This window comes from Gossypium raimondii, chromosome 9 (assembly GCF_025698545.1).
Source record: "Gossypium raimondii isolate GPD5lz chromosome 9, ASM2569854v1, whole genome shotgun sequence".
Classification (NCBI taxonomy): Eukaryota; Viridiplantae; Streptophyta; class Magnoliopsida; order Malvales; family Malvaceae; genus Gossypium; species Gossypium raimondii.
The window spans coordinates 28,451,866-28,466,222 of NC_068573.1; the positions used below are offsets into that span (position 1 = coordinate 28,451,866).

The window sequence follows — 14,357 nt, forward strand, 5'->3', positions numbered from 1 at the left end:
AATGACGTTGTGACATCAAACCTTCAACATCGCGACAAGAAATCAAGAGAGAGTAGCATAGAAACCATGAACCTGTGATGTTGTGACCACAGATCTGTGATGTTGTGACGTCAACCCGATAATTTTGATGTTTTATATTTTAGCCCTCAATCGACCTCGGGTTATCGAAAGTGCTTTCGTAAGCTCATTTAAACCCCAATTTTGATTATATATCATGTTGTGATTACATATTGAACATAATAGCATGTATAAACTATTGATTGAATGAAATTAAGATCATAAATGCTTCGGCAACGAATGTGGCATCCCTTAGCTCAAACCCGACGATTGGGTCAGGTAAGGGATAATACATTTAATCTTAACCCTTGATATAATTTAAATAGTATCGTTGGAATTGGGGGAGATCAACTGTAAATAAAAGTTTTTCCCTCATTTGGACTAACTCAGTTCTATCTCATTCAAAGTAATCAAATACTTTTAAGAGCATTTACTCAAACACCTTGTGTGCCTTACTTTCTTGTGGCATTTTTTGTTCATTCGTTGCTTCATCGCTTGAGTGTTTGTTTCCGATAAGTTTTAATGCCTTAGAGAATTTCTTTGTAAATTTTCTTCTTCTTTTTTGTAATCACTAAGATCACGCAGTTTGCCAGACTAAAATTTTAATCTCATGACACTTGAACATTGAAAACAAATTCATGTACCAAATGGTATATTAATTTTTTCTACAATTGTATTTGCATCATATTAGTTTATTGTAATTATATTTATATTTAAAATATTTTATTGTATTTTTGTCTTGAAGTTTTTAAATTATTTCATATTTTAATCATATTCACAATGGATAGATTAATAATTAGTTATATAAAAATCTTAACATTTTTTTATTTGTGTGGTTTTATATTTTTGTGTAATTTTGTATTTTAATTATATTTATATAAAAAAATTTGTGTTAAAAAGTTTCATAACTGGTTGATTAAGTCTTAGCTCGACTGGCATGAACATTGTTGCTAATACAATAGGACATGGATTCGAGTACGCTGAAGAGCATTATCCTCTAATTTATGGGTTGATGAGGGGCTATGTGTAGTTCTAAGCATTGTATCAAAAAGAGCATATATAATTAGAACCTATAATGAGATTATTCAAAAAATAAAGTTTGATGACTGAATTTAAATATTTTTTATTTTTCAAAAATATTGCAGTATCAATGGGATTATAACATTCGTGTTAATAAATATGGTATTTAAGTCTAAATGTAACTAATAGATTTATTTAATACTATTCCAATAGAAATATTTATTTAATACAAGGAATATGTTTTCGCTAGGTAGAAGTGTTCATGAGTTTGATCGGATTAGGTTGAAACTCGATTTTTAAAAATTTTCATGTTCGAGACTGAACTTGGATTGTCCATATCTATCCAAAAAATCCATTTTACTATTTACAATTTAATAAAAATATTTTTATTTAATTTTAATTATAAAATATATAAATATTAATATAAATTTTTATATCATTATTATTAATAAACAATAAAATGAATTAAGTTAAGTTGAAAATATAAACTCAAGTGTAGCCTAAAGCGGATGGACCAATAGGGTCAAGTAGGGGCACTCAACCCATAAACACTTACGCTATGTTTGGTTGGGGGTGTAGGAATAAGTTACAGGCCAAACCAGTAGGCCCACTACTAAACCCATTTTTGGTTGATTGTAAAAGTTTATTATGACTGCTTTGCAAATAGGTTTATTCCGTGAAAACGCTGAATCCCTAACCCTTCCCTCACCACTGAATAACGATTCAACGCAGGTGAGACTTTCCCCTTTTTTTTTCCATTTCCAATTTTTACCCCTCATTTTTTCTGAAACCATCCTCCTTACTCCCTTGCTTGCTTACTTTCTTCTTTTGTTTTTTTCCTTTCATTAGAATCACTTCATCTGGTGGGTTCCAAGTTTTCTGCAACCGAAAGCTTTTTTCCCATGTTTTCTTCTAGTTTTTTTCTACTTCAAAATTGATTTTGAGTGGTTATTTTCGTTCTTTACCATGATTTAGTTTGGTTGCTTTACTTTGATGGTTTTGTGTTATTGGATTAAATTTTATGGATTTCTATATTTTAATTAGCTTAAAGTTCCAAGTAGAGTTCTATTTCTTGTCCATATTAGAATTTTTAAAACTTTATGTGGCTGCAACTTTCTTGGTTTATTGGTATGCAACTTTCTATATTTTCGTTCTTGATTTTTATATTTTCTTAGTTTATTGGTCTACAACAAATGGGGGAATTGGTCTACCGCAATGAGGTTAATTTAAAGGCTACTTTTTGTTTAGTTGTAGTTTAAGTATATTTTAAGTTTTATTTGTAATTTTATCTACAACATTTAGATTTAACCTTAAAATCCTAGAATTCTTCATAAGTTAACTGCCTAGTAATAAAAAAAAAAGTTGAAAAAAATATGATAAACATGAACATGATTGTCATCACTGAATTTTGCCCGGTTAGGGTTTTGGGCTGGGTTGGTCTCGTATGGGCCTTATGATTGGGCCCATTAGGATTTAATTTTGGACTTGTTTTAGCCCATTTTTAATTTTTTTTTAATATTAATAAAATAGTAATAATAAAATTTTGAAAAAAACAAAAACAAAAAATACAAATTACATTTTAGCCCCTGAATTTTTCAAAAATTACATTTTGACCCCTATATTTTTTTCTAAATTTACATCTTAACCCCTAATAATTTGTAAATTACATTTGGGCCCCTAAACTTTCTAAAAATTACATTTTGGCCCCATATTTTCCTAAAATTGCACTTTTACCCTAGAAATTTCACATCTTCTGCAGTTTGGTCCTTCTGGACTTGTCAAATCGCCGCAATCAGTAGTCGAGCGTGCTTCTCCCACCTCCAGCTACTCCAGCAGCCTCCCTAGGCCATGATTGCTCCACTGCCACCTGAAAACAAAGAAGAAGAAGACAAAATTGAAGGATTTAAAAGAAGAAAATGAGAGAAAGAGAGGGGGATTCATTTTCGGGCAGCAAAAAAATAGTAGAGAAATTTCAAAAAAAAACTTTCGAATCCAGTTGATTCCCCCACCGTCACCACAACCACCGCCACCGCAGCACCGTCGTCGTCAACACCTACAACCCAAACAAGCAAAGCAACAAGCAAAACAAAGGAAAATAAAAACAGCAACTGAAACCAAAAAAAAAAGAGAAAATAAGAGAAGAAAAAAGAAGAAGAGAAGAGCAGATGCCGAAGACAGTCGCACCGAGCGAAGGAAGCGGCGACGGCGAGGAAGAGCAAGGTCGAAGGGAAGGAAGAAGAAGAGAAGAAAGAAGGAAAAAAAGAAAAAAAGAAAGAAGAAAGGGAAAGAAAAAAAGGGAAAAAAAGAAAAAATAGAATAGTCGGGTCGACCCGACCCGATTCGCAACCCGAGCCACTGACCCGACCCACGGCAGCAGCCCTAGCAGCAAGCCAACAGCAGGCTAAGCCCACTCCCAGCAACACAACTCAAGCAGTCCAAAGCAAAAAAAAGAAGAAGGCAAAAGCAAAAAAAAAGGAAGCAGGCCAACAGCAGCCCAATAGCAGGCCCAGAAGCAGTCCAACAGGCCCAATTCAGCGCCAGGCCCAACAGAAGGCCTAGCAGGCCAGGCAACCCAACAGCCAGCCGCCCAGCCAAAAAAGAAAAAAGAGAAAAAAAGAAAAAAAAAGAAAAAAGAAGAAAGAAAAAGGGCCCAAGTCATGCGACCCGTTCAATTAAGCTCGTATTTTTGAGCTTTTCGGTAATTTTCTTTTTTCCATTTTTAATTTAATTTGTGTATTTTTATAATATCTCGTATTTTATATTATGCTTTTAATACTTTCTTTATTTTAATTTTAATTTTATAAAACATCATTATATTTATTTTATTTTAATTTTAAATAATTTCAATAAATAAGGCAACGAATCGATTTAACATTAAATCGTTAATTTCATCGCTATGTTGGGTGAACATCACCGATTTGTGTTAAATATGATACGCCCTTTTAAAAATCGAAAATATTCACAAATTTTCGTGTGTTAAAAAATTTCTCGTGTTTTAATATAATCACAATTAAATATTAAATTGAACCGATTTGACACTAATTCGATGATTTCATCGCTATATTGAGTGAATATCACCGGTTCGTGTTAAATATGATACGTCTTTTAAAAAATCGAAAAATTCGTGTTTCAAAAAAACATTCATGTTTTCACAAATCTTCGTGTTTTTCCCGTGTTTTCATAAATTTTCTTGTTTCTTTTAAAAAAAATTCGTGTTTCAAAAATCTTCGTGTTTTCAAAAATTTCTGTGTTTCAAAAATCTTCGTGTTTTCAAAATTTCCGATGTTTTAAAAATTTTCGTGTTTTCAAAAAATTCCTGTCTTTCAAAAATTTCGTTGTTTTCAAAAATTTTCGTGTTTTCAACAATTCCCATGTTTCACAAATTTCCGTGTTTTCAAAAATTTTCGTATTTTAAAAATTTTTGTGTTCTTAAAATGCTCGTATTTCAAAAGTTTTCGTGTTTCAAAAAAAATTCTCATGTTTCAATTGGATCACGATTAAATATTAAATTTAACTCGTTTTTTAAAAAATTAAGACAACGCGCGTTTAACGAGATACCAATTTTGGGCGTCGCGAGAGTGCTAATACCTTCCTCGCGCGTAACCGAATCCCGAACTCTAATTGTCATTGGATTTTGACGCAGACCTAAACCTTGGCCTTTTTTAAAAGAAAATTTATAAAATAATTTTTTTATTAAAAAGAGAATTTATTAGGTGTCCGATCACACCTAGGAAAAAAAGATCGGTGGCGACTCCCTTTTTTAATATAATCGAAACTCCGTTTTCAAATTTTCAATAATCACTTCGATTAGCGGGCGTGGACAAAATTTTTAGGTCGCTATAGCTGGCGACTCCGCTGGGACATCCTTTGAGAGTCGAGTCTGATGTTAAACGCGTGTTGTCAAAATTTTCAAAATTTCTTGTTCAAATTAAATTTTAATTGTGATTTTTGAATTTTATTTTAAAAAAAAAAGTCATGCATCTACATCCGGTTTTCAAATTAATATTGTTCTAACTCGTTTTATTTTTCTGTTTTTTTCTCAGCTTTAAGTTTTATAGTTTTTTAGTTTGTTTTTTTAGTAAAAATAAAAAATAAAAGGTTTGTGAGTTTCTCCCAACACACCGTGCACTTGCATTCTTACATAACATGAGCTCTCTACCCGGGCTCCGTCCTTTTAAGTGGAAGTAAACGCTACGCCTTCGTGAGTTAACTCGTCCTTCCGCACAGGCTAGTGAAATACTTCCGGGTTACATATGACTTATGCTTTCGTGAGTTAACTCGTCCCTCCGCATAGGCATAAGTAAATGTAATCCTTCGAATTGAGCTCGTGAGCCTGTGATGGGTGATGATCGAGGCTCCATACTAACCTTAATAGGTGACAGTATGGACAATTCGAGTACCTTTCTAGAACCAAAAACACATATAGTGAACTGTACGAGCAACCCATTAGAGCCATGCCGAACCTCTGTCCGTTTGATAGTTACCAAAATAAGTACACGGGAGAAACGCCTCTTACCTTTTATTTCTTTTACATTTACACTTATTTGCAAATGAATTGAGTCTGTTTAATAAATTAGGCCGGATAGATTGTCTGATGGTATGTAGGGTAGGTTTCTTGTAAAGCATGTTGGGGCAAAAAAATATGGGTCTATTCCACCAAATTGCATGACTGAATAGCTTAATTTGTTAAATTTTCCATAGTCTTTATTTTTCTTTTCTCTTCTGTTTATATCTGTTGTGATCTCTAACCAATGTTATTTGTTCTTCATTTTATTTTTCATCATGCATCGTAGACATCTCATTAGGAAGGTGTTGATTAGAGATTGGTTGCCAAAAACGGGTTTCTAATGGAGTCAATTACACGAGTAACCAAGAAAAATATTGTAGTCCGAGATTGGTCTTTGAGGACTCAAAAAGCGAAAGGGGGCAGTTTGAAGGAAGGATACACCTCTGATCTTCCCGAGCGTGTGACTTTGAATGTGCATCAGAATGATCTTGAAGACTTGACAAGGATTTGGAAACAGTGGGACTCAGATACTAGAGGCATCTTCAATGAAAAGTATGGGGATGTAGCTCACTTGATAGCAATCAATGTGAACGAGTAGTTGATCCAAGCCATGGTTCGATTCTGGGACCCAGCCTATCAGTGTTTCACTTTCAATCAGGAAGATATGACTCCGACCATAGAAGAGTATGCTGCCTTGCTTCGCATCGATAATGTGCAACTCAACAAGATATATGTGAATGAGCCTAAACCAATGACCTTTAAAAAGAAGTTAATAAATTTGACGGGGATGACTGATACATGGGTTGAAAAGTAGATAAGGAAGAAGAATGAAGTCAGTTGTATTCCATGGTTTTCCCTTCGGGAGTTAGTTCAGAATCATCCATATGTTTTGAAAAGAGTAGATTTGTTTGCCTTGGCCGTTAATGGACTGATCGTCTTCCCAAAGGTTCTCAGGCACATTGAAGTCGCGGTAGTGGATTTCTTTGAAAAGTTAAGGCAAGGAATCAACCTCGTCCCAACCATATTAGCCGAGACTTTTAGATCCCTAAATGCTTGCAGGAAGAAAGGGGAAGGGCGTTTCATCGGATGCACTTAGTTACTTAATGTTTGGATTTTTAGCCACTTTTGGAAAGTGGAGCGCACACCTTTCCATATGTTCTCAAAAACATTCGCTCCGTTAGAAGCACACCTTGAAAAGGATTGGCCAAGGGATGTCACTGAACAACACTGGGTCTTGGTTTTTTAGAACCTCCATGCTGAAGATATAACTTGGAGCGCACCTTGGATTCGTCCCTCTGTTTTGTTATACAAGTGTGAGAACCAAGACTGGGTGTTTTTGCTAGGATTATGGGGAGGAGTTGGATATGCTCCGTTGATGGTTCAAAGACAGTTCACTTTGCGACAGTTCGTACCAGTTACTAATGGATTAGCACAATCGGAGTTTCCCTTTACGGGGGAGGGTTACATGAAAAAGGTTCAGGATACTGTGAATTCTTGGAGAAAAGTCTACCTAATGGAAGAGGCTCTCTATGCTGATACTATCACTGTAGATTATGACATATGGAGGCAACAACGAGTGAAGAGCCAGCTAACCCTGCCGATTGACGTTGTTTGCCAGAATCCGTTCCCAGAGGAAATACCGTTCGAGTTAGAATTGACAAGACATGAATTTGAACGTGAAAAAGCCAAATTGTTACGAGATATTAGTTCTTTTCAGGAGGAAAACTACCAGCTGAAGATTGATGTTCAAATTGAAAAATCCAGAACCGAGAAAGTCCAAAAAGAAGTTAAGGTCACGAGAAAGGATTTAAGGGACCTTCATTTGGAAAACAAGAAATTAAAAGGCACTATAAGAAATAGTGGATTGGGCAAATCATAAGCAGAATGGAAGGAGGAACTAAGTAATGTCAAAGGTGGGATAGAATTCTGGAAAGCCAAAGTAAAGAAGGAGGAGGAAAGAGCTGCACGTGCTATGATAGAGTTGAGGAAGAAGAATGTTGAATACGAAACTGTGTCTGCAGAATTAATAGCTAGTCAGTCTGAGCGTCAAGAGCTAAAAGGAAGAATCCGAAATCTAGAAAGTACACTGCAAACTCATCAGCAACATTTGGATGACCTCCTGAGAGCTCTAGAAGAGAAAAATGGTCAACATGACAGAGACATTCGTGCCTACGAAAGAGCCTTCCAAGAAAAAGACATGCATCTCAGCAGTTTGATCAATGAAATTCGCAAGGCGACTGTGCAGGTAGTGCAATTATCAGATGAAGCGGAAGTTCTCAGTTGCCAATACCCTCCTAGCCAAAGGTCAAGCATATCGGTGTTCCTGGAACGTATAAAGAAACAAGGCGATGTGGTTAAGAAGTTTGTGTAACTGTTAAAACTAAGATGGCAAAACTTTTTGTAAGGGACTCTTTTGATAAATGAAACGCCCAAATATGGGGCCATTTTGGAATCAACACATATTTTTGCATATTTACGCATGATTAACATTCATTTGTTACTCATTCATTTATTCATTGCATGCTCATATCACCCTAATCATTTGCTAAGGTTAAAACCGTCTAATCCACAGTTGCTACATTACGAGTCTGGAATCACGTCACTCTTATAGGACGCGCTTAAGAGCTAGAGCTATGGATGTCGAACTCAATGAAAGGATGGAAAGGATGGAAAAGACCCAAAAAGAGTTGCAAGAGTAACTGGCCAAGTCACAGCAAGAGGCGAGAGATTTGATGGTGAGGTCTCGAGAGGAATCGTTCGAGCAAAGGGATCAAATGACCAAAATGGTGGAAATGATGACGGCCTTGGTCAAAGGAAAGGGACCTATGCAGAACCCTGATATCGTAGAGCAACATCAGGCAAGAGCTAGTCAAGATCCACTTTATCCCCCGGGATTCACTCCACCTCATGTCCATGCAATGCAAAGAGGATATCCTCAAAGGGAACCTACAGTCTTGGAACAACATCCTGCTCCATCTGCTCTTCTAGGGCAAGGAATATTTGTATCGGATCCAATTGTTCCAGACCTAGATGATCCTGTAGAAATAGCAAGGTTGAAAATTGATGACAATAACGCTCAGGATAAGTATAGGATCCTGGAAGAGAGGATCAAGGCGGTAGAGGGTGCCGAAGTTTTCTCTACTTTGAGTGCCAAAGAACTCAGTTTGGTACCCGATCTGGTTCTACCCCCAAAATTTAAGGACCTGATTTTGAGAAGTATGACGGAACAAGATGTCCAAAGGCGCATCTGATCATGTTTTGCTGAAAGATGACTAGTTATGTGAACGATGATAAATTGTTGGTACATTGCTTTCAAGATAGTTTGGTTGGCTCAGCTCTTCGATGGTATAATCAGCTTAGTAGAGAGAGAATCCGATCATGGAAGGATTTAGCATCAGCATTCTGTGAGCAATATAGGCATGTATCGGATATGGTGCCTGATCGACTAACTTTACAAATGATGGAAAAGAAACCGACAGAGACTTTTCAGCAATATGCACAAAGATGGAGGGATATCTCTGCTCAAGTGGAACCCCAGTTAACTAAGACAGAGATAACAGTTCTCTTCATCAATACTCTGAAAGCGTCGTTTTACGATAAATTGGTAGGAAGCACCACAAAGAACTTTGCAGATATTGTAATATCTGGGGAGCTTATTGAAAACGCCGTCAAAAGTGAGAGAATGGAAGGCCCCGAGGGTTCGAAGAGGGCAGTACCCGATTCGTACCCCGCCCAATCACGACCACATTATCGCCCACCTTCAAACTTCTACTTTCCTCCTCAAGGTCCTTACTATCAAGCACCTTCGTCTTACCCCGTTTATGCTATGAATAACCAAAGACCACTCACCGTGTTCCCACCAAACACCATGCCTACACAAAGCCAACCCAAAAATGAACATAGACCAGCAAGACCCAATCCTGAAAGACCTCAGTTTACTCTAATTTCTGTATCATATGGAGAATTATACCCGAAGCTGTTGGAAAAACAATTAATATCCCTACATTACATGGTACCCTTAAGCCTCCATACCCGAAATGGTATGATCCTAACGCTAGTTGCATATATCACGCTGGAAATCAGGGGCATTCTACAAAAAACTGCGTTGCTTTTAAAAGGAGGGTTCAAGGTCTATCGATGCTGGTATCCTGCGATTCGGTGGTGTTAGCAATGTGACGGGAAATTCCCTTCCTAACCATACTGGCGGGAATGTAAGTGCGGTGACAAGTGAAGACAATTGGCAAGCCAAATGTTATGTTGCCAAAGTAAGGACACCTTTGCGAAAGGTATGAGAGATGATGATTGAAAATGGCTTGCTCTGCCCATCTAGTAGGATTCTCAAAGAAGAAAGTACAAAAGACCAGGGCTTCTGTGATTTTCATGGCGTCGAAGGGCATAACATCCAATCTTGTAAGGAATTTAGGAAATTACTTCAGGACATGATGGATAATAAAGAGGTCAAGGTCTTTGATAGGGTGGAGGGGGCCGAAGAAGGAGAAATATGTGCCTTTGATAATCAATCGATGGCTTCCCCTTATAGCGTAAATAGACCTTTAGTGATTTATTACGAGGCAAAGAAGGAAGAAGTTAGTGGAGAAGTTAAACCAAGTTTGATAATCGAAGTAATTGCTCCTTTCTCTTACAATGACAACAAGGCAGTATCGTAGAAGTATGATGTCAATATCGTTGTGCCTGAAGGTGAAAAGTCAAAAGTTATAAATGAAGATGTCAGCGGAGTAGGACATTTTACTCGCAGCGGAAGGTGTTGTTCTCCCGAAACGGTTGAGCCAAAGAAGAAGGTTGCTGGTCCGAGCCAAAAAGGAAAAGCACCAATGTATGAGGTTGAGGACGATGTTAAAATACCGCCCGAGCAAGAAGTTAAAAAGGTTGTGAATGAGGAGGAAGCATGTGAGTTCTTAAAGTTCATTAAGCACAGTGAATATAACGTTGTAGAACAATTAAACAAGCAGCCGGCCTGAATCTCGGTACTATCTCTATTGTTGAACTCGGAGCCACATCGAAACGCCTTGCTAAAAGTGTTAAATCAAAGCTTATGTGGCGAACAATGTATATGTGGAAAAGCTTGATAGGTGGGTAAATAATCTGAATGCAGATAATTTCATCTCTTTTAGTGATGACGAAATACCGCCAAATGGTAGGGGCTCCGTAAAAGCATTGCACATCACAACCAATTGCAAGGGCTACATAGTACCAAATGTGGTCATTGACAATGGATCTGCACTCAATGTTATGCCTTTGGCCACGCTTTCTAGGATACCGGTTGATATGTCCTATCTGAGGCCTTATCATTCTATAGTAAGAGCATTTGATGGGACGCAACGAGAGGTCATGGAAAGATCCAAATTCCTCTAAAAGTGCATGTGCATATGATATCGAGTTTCAGGTCATGGATATCACGCCTTCATACAATTGCCTCTTAGGAAGACCTTAGATCCATTCTGCTGGGGCAATTCCTTCATCTCTCCATCAAAAATTAAAGTTCATCATGGATGGACGCTTGATTACTATCGCTGGTGAGGAAGACATCGTCGCATCTATCTCTGCTGATGCACCCTACATCGAAATAAGCGAAGATGCTGTAGAATGTTCTTTTCGCTCATTGGAATTTATTAATGCTGCATTTGTTGCTGAAGGGAATAAGATCCCCATTCCCAAACTGTCGAGGAATACCAAGATGGGAATTAAGCTGACTATGGGAAAAGGAGCTCGAGCGAGGAAAGCCTTGGGAAAATATCAACAAGGGATGGTTAGAGCTTTGAAACCAACGCACCACAAGGATCGATACGGTTTGGGGTTCAAGCCAAATATACATCAAAGAAGAAAACAATTGCAAAAAGATTGAGAAAGAAGAATCGCGAGATCTTCAGGCCGGGAATTAGAATGTGAGCTGTTGGCGTATCCTCCTTTGTCACATTATTGATTGAAAATGGTCTTCAGAATATCAGCCTAAATACTATTGACAATGAGAATGCTGAAATTAAGAATGCTTCAATGATACACCCTTGTCCTCCTGGATTTGCTTTGAACAACTGGACTGCTGTGGACCTCCTTGTAGTTTTTAAGTCCCCTTCAGAGTAATGCCCAATGTTAACCCTTCATTTCGTGTGTCCTTAAATAGTAGGGTTCCTTTTGTAAGAGCTTATGTTTGCTCTTTATCAATTCAATGAACATTAATGAAGATGCATTTTGTTTTATATTGTCATGTTCTTTTCATTTCCATTAACTTATCGACTACTCCTTCTATTCATATCCTTTTCCGGCATATGTCTCATATCATTTCATATCATTGTGTGTTGATTCCAATACCTCAATGCTCTTCTATAGCTTTTTCCATTCACCTTTCAGGTGCTCAGATATCAATGGCATGAATAATCCCGATATGAATCCTGAAATCAATTTTGAGAAGGCTGTTTGTTTAGGAGAATTCGAAGCTGACGAAAATGTTGAAGATTGTGTCTCGTCTCCTGACTTACTGAGAATGGTAGAACAAGAAGAGAAACAGATCCTACCCCATCAAGAATCTGTTGAGGTAGTGAACCTAGGGAATGAAGAAAAGAAACAAGAAGTGAAGATTGGGACTTCCATTTCAGAAAACACCAGTCGGGATTTGATCGCCTTGCTCCATGAGTACAAGGATGTGTTTGCCTGGTCTTATCAGGATATGCCAGGGTTGAACACAGATATTGTGGTCCATAAGCTCCCACTGAAACCAGAATGCAAACCTGTTCAATAGAAGCTAAGAAGGATGAGACCTGAAATGCTGTTGAAGATAAAAAAAGAAGTCAAGAAACAATTTGACGCTGGCTTCCTACAAGTCTCCAAGTATCTAGAATGGGTAGCTAATATAGTCTCAGTGCCGAAGAAAGATGGCAAGGTGCGAATGTGTGTGGAATATCGTGATCTGAATCAAGCAAGCCCCGAGGATAATTTTCCTTTACCACACATCAATACTTTGGTGGATAATACGGTAAAGCATTCTTTGTTTTCTTTCATGGATGGTTTCTCAGGATATAATCAGATAAAGATGGCTCCCGAGGACATGGAGAAAACTACATTGATAACAATGTGGGGGACCTTTTGCTACAAGGTAATGCCGTTCGGATTAAAGAATGCTGGGGCAACATATCAGAGAGCCATGGTGACGTTATTCCATGATATGATGCACAAAGAAATAGAAGTTTATGTCGATGATATGATTGTCAAATCTCGGGGAGAAAGAGAGTATGTTGGGAGTCTTAGGAAGTTGTTTGAAAGATTAAGAAAGTTCTAGTTGAAGCTTAACCCGGCCAAATGTACGTTTGGGGCTACCTCAGGAAAATTGCTAGGTTTCATTGTCAGTGAGAGGGGTATCGAGGTTGATCCAGATAAGATAAAAGCTATACAAGAATTGCCTCCCCCACGCACACAAAAGGAAGTCAGAGGATTTTTAGGAAGGTTGAATTACATTGCTCGATTCATTGCCCAACTTACCAATCAGTGTGATCCAATTTTTCGACTCCTTCAAAAGCATAATCCGAGAGAATGGAATGAAGAGTGCCAAGTGGCCATCAACAAGATAAAATAGTATCTATCTAATCCTTCGGTACTAGTACCCCCGACCCCTGGAAAACCCTTAATATTGTACCTGACCGTGTTTGAAAACTCAATGGGTTGCGTACTGGGACAACATGATGAGTCGGGGAAAAGAGAAAAGGTAATTTACTACCTCAGCAAGAAGTTCACAGAGTATGAAGCAAAATACATTTCAATTGAAAAATTTTGTTGTGCATTAATTTGGACGGTTCGAAGACTCAGACAATACATGTTGTATCATACGACATGGTTAATTTCAAAACTGGACACAATAAAGTACATAATGGAGTCACCTGCACTCTCAGGGAGAATGGCACGATGGCAGATCCTATTAACTGAGTATGACATCATATATGTGAGCCAAAAGTCGATAAAGGGATGCGCAATAGCTGACTTCTTGGCAAGTCAAACAACGGAGGAATACGAGCCTTTGAGATTTGATTTCCCAGATGAAGATTTGATGTGCATTTCAGAAAAAGAGGGCGAGTCATCAAAAGAGAAGGCATGGAATATGAGCTTTGATAGTGCATCAAATGCATTGGGGCATGGGATCGGAGCAGTCTTAGTGTCACCTGAAGGGGACCATTACCCGCTTACTACCAGATTGAATTTCTTCTGTACCAATAATATAGCAGAGTATGAAGCTTGCATCATGGGACTCCGTGCAGTTATCATGGGACTCAGCATTAGTCATTTATCAAATTCATGGAGATTGGGAAGTTAGAGATCCAAAATTAGTCAGGTATCACAATCTCGTTGCGAAATTGGTCAAAGAATTCAAAGAAGTGACTTTTAACTACTTTCCACGAGAGGAGAACCAATTGGCTGATGCCCTAGCCACCTTGGCTTCGATGTTCAAAGCAAACAGAGAAACTGAGATAATGCCCATCCAAATGAGTATATATGAGACCCCCACACACTGTTTTAGTATTGAGGAGGAGTCAGATGGACGACCATGGTTCCATGATATCTTGGAGTATATCAAGAATCAAAGGCACCCCGAGCAAGCAAATGAGAATGACAAAAGAACAATCAGGAAATCGCCGATTAGATTTGTTCTTGACAGGGATATCCTATACAAAAGGGGAAAAGATCAAGTGCTCATGAGGTGCGTGGACACTGTTGAAGCTAGAAAGATACTTGAAGAGGTTCATGAAGGAATTTGTGGAACGCATGCCAG

General features: G+C 37.8%; 1 long non-coding RNA gene across 1 annotated transcript; it reads right to left on the reverse strand.

Annotated features, from left to right (window-relative positions):
• Positions 1–2,632: 2,632 nt before the first annotated feature.
• LOC128032459 (uncharacterized) lies at positions 2,633–3,769 on the reverse strand. The gene is made up of 2 exons (XR_008188626.1): positions 3,262–3,769; positions 2,633–3,130 (listed from the first exon to the last, which is right to left on the reverse strand). It is a non-coding gene; the product is annotated as an uncharacterized LOC128032459 (long non-coding RNA).
• Positions 3,770–14,357: the final 10,588 nt, after the last annotated feature.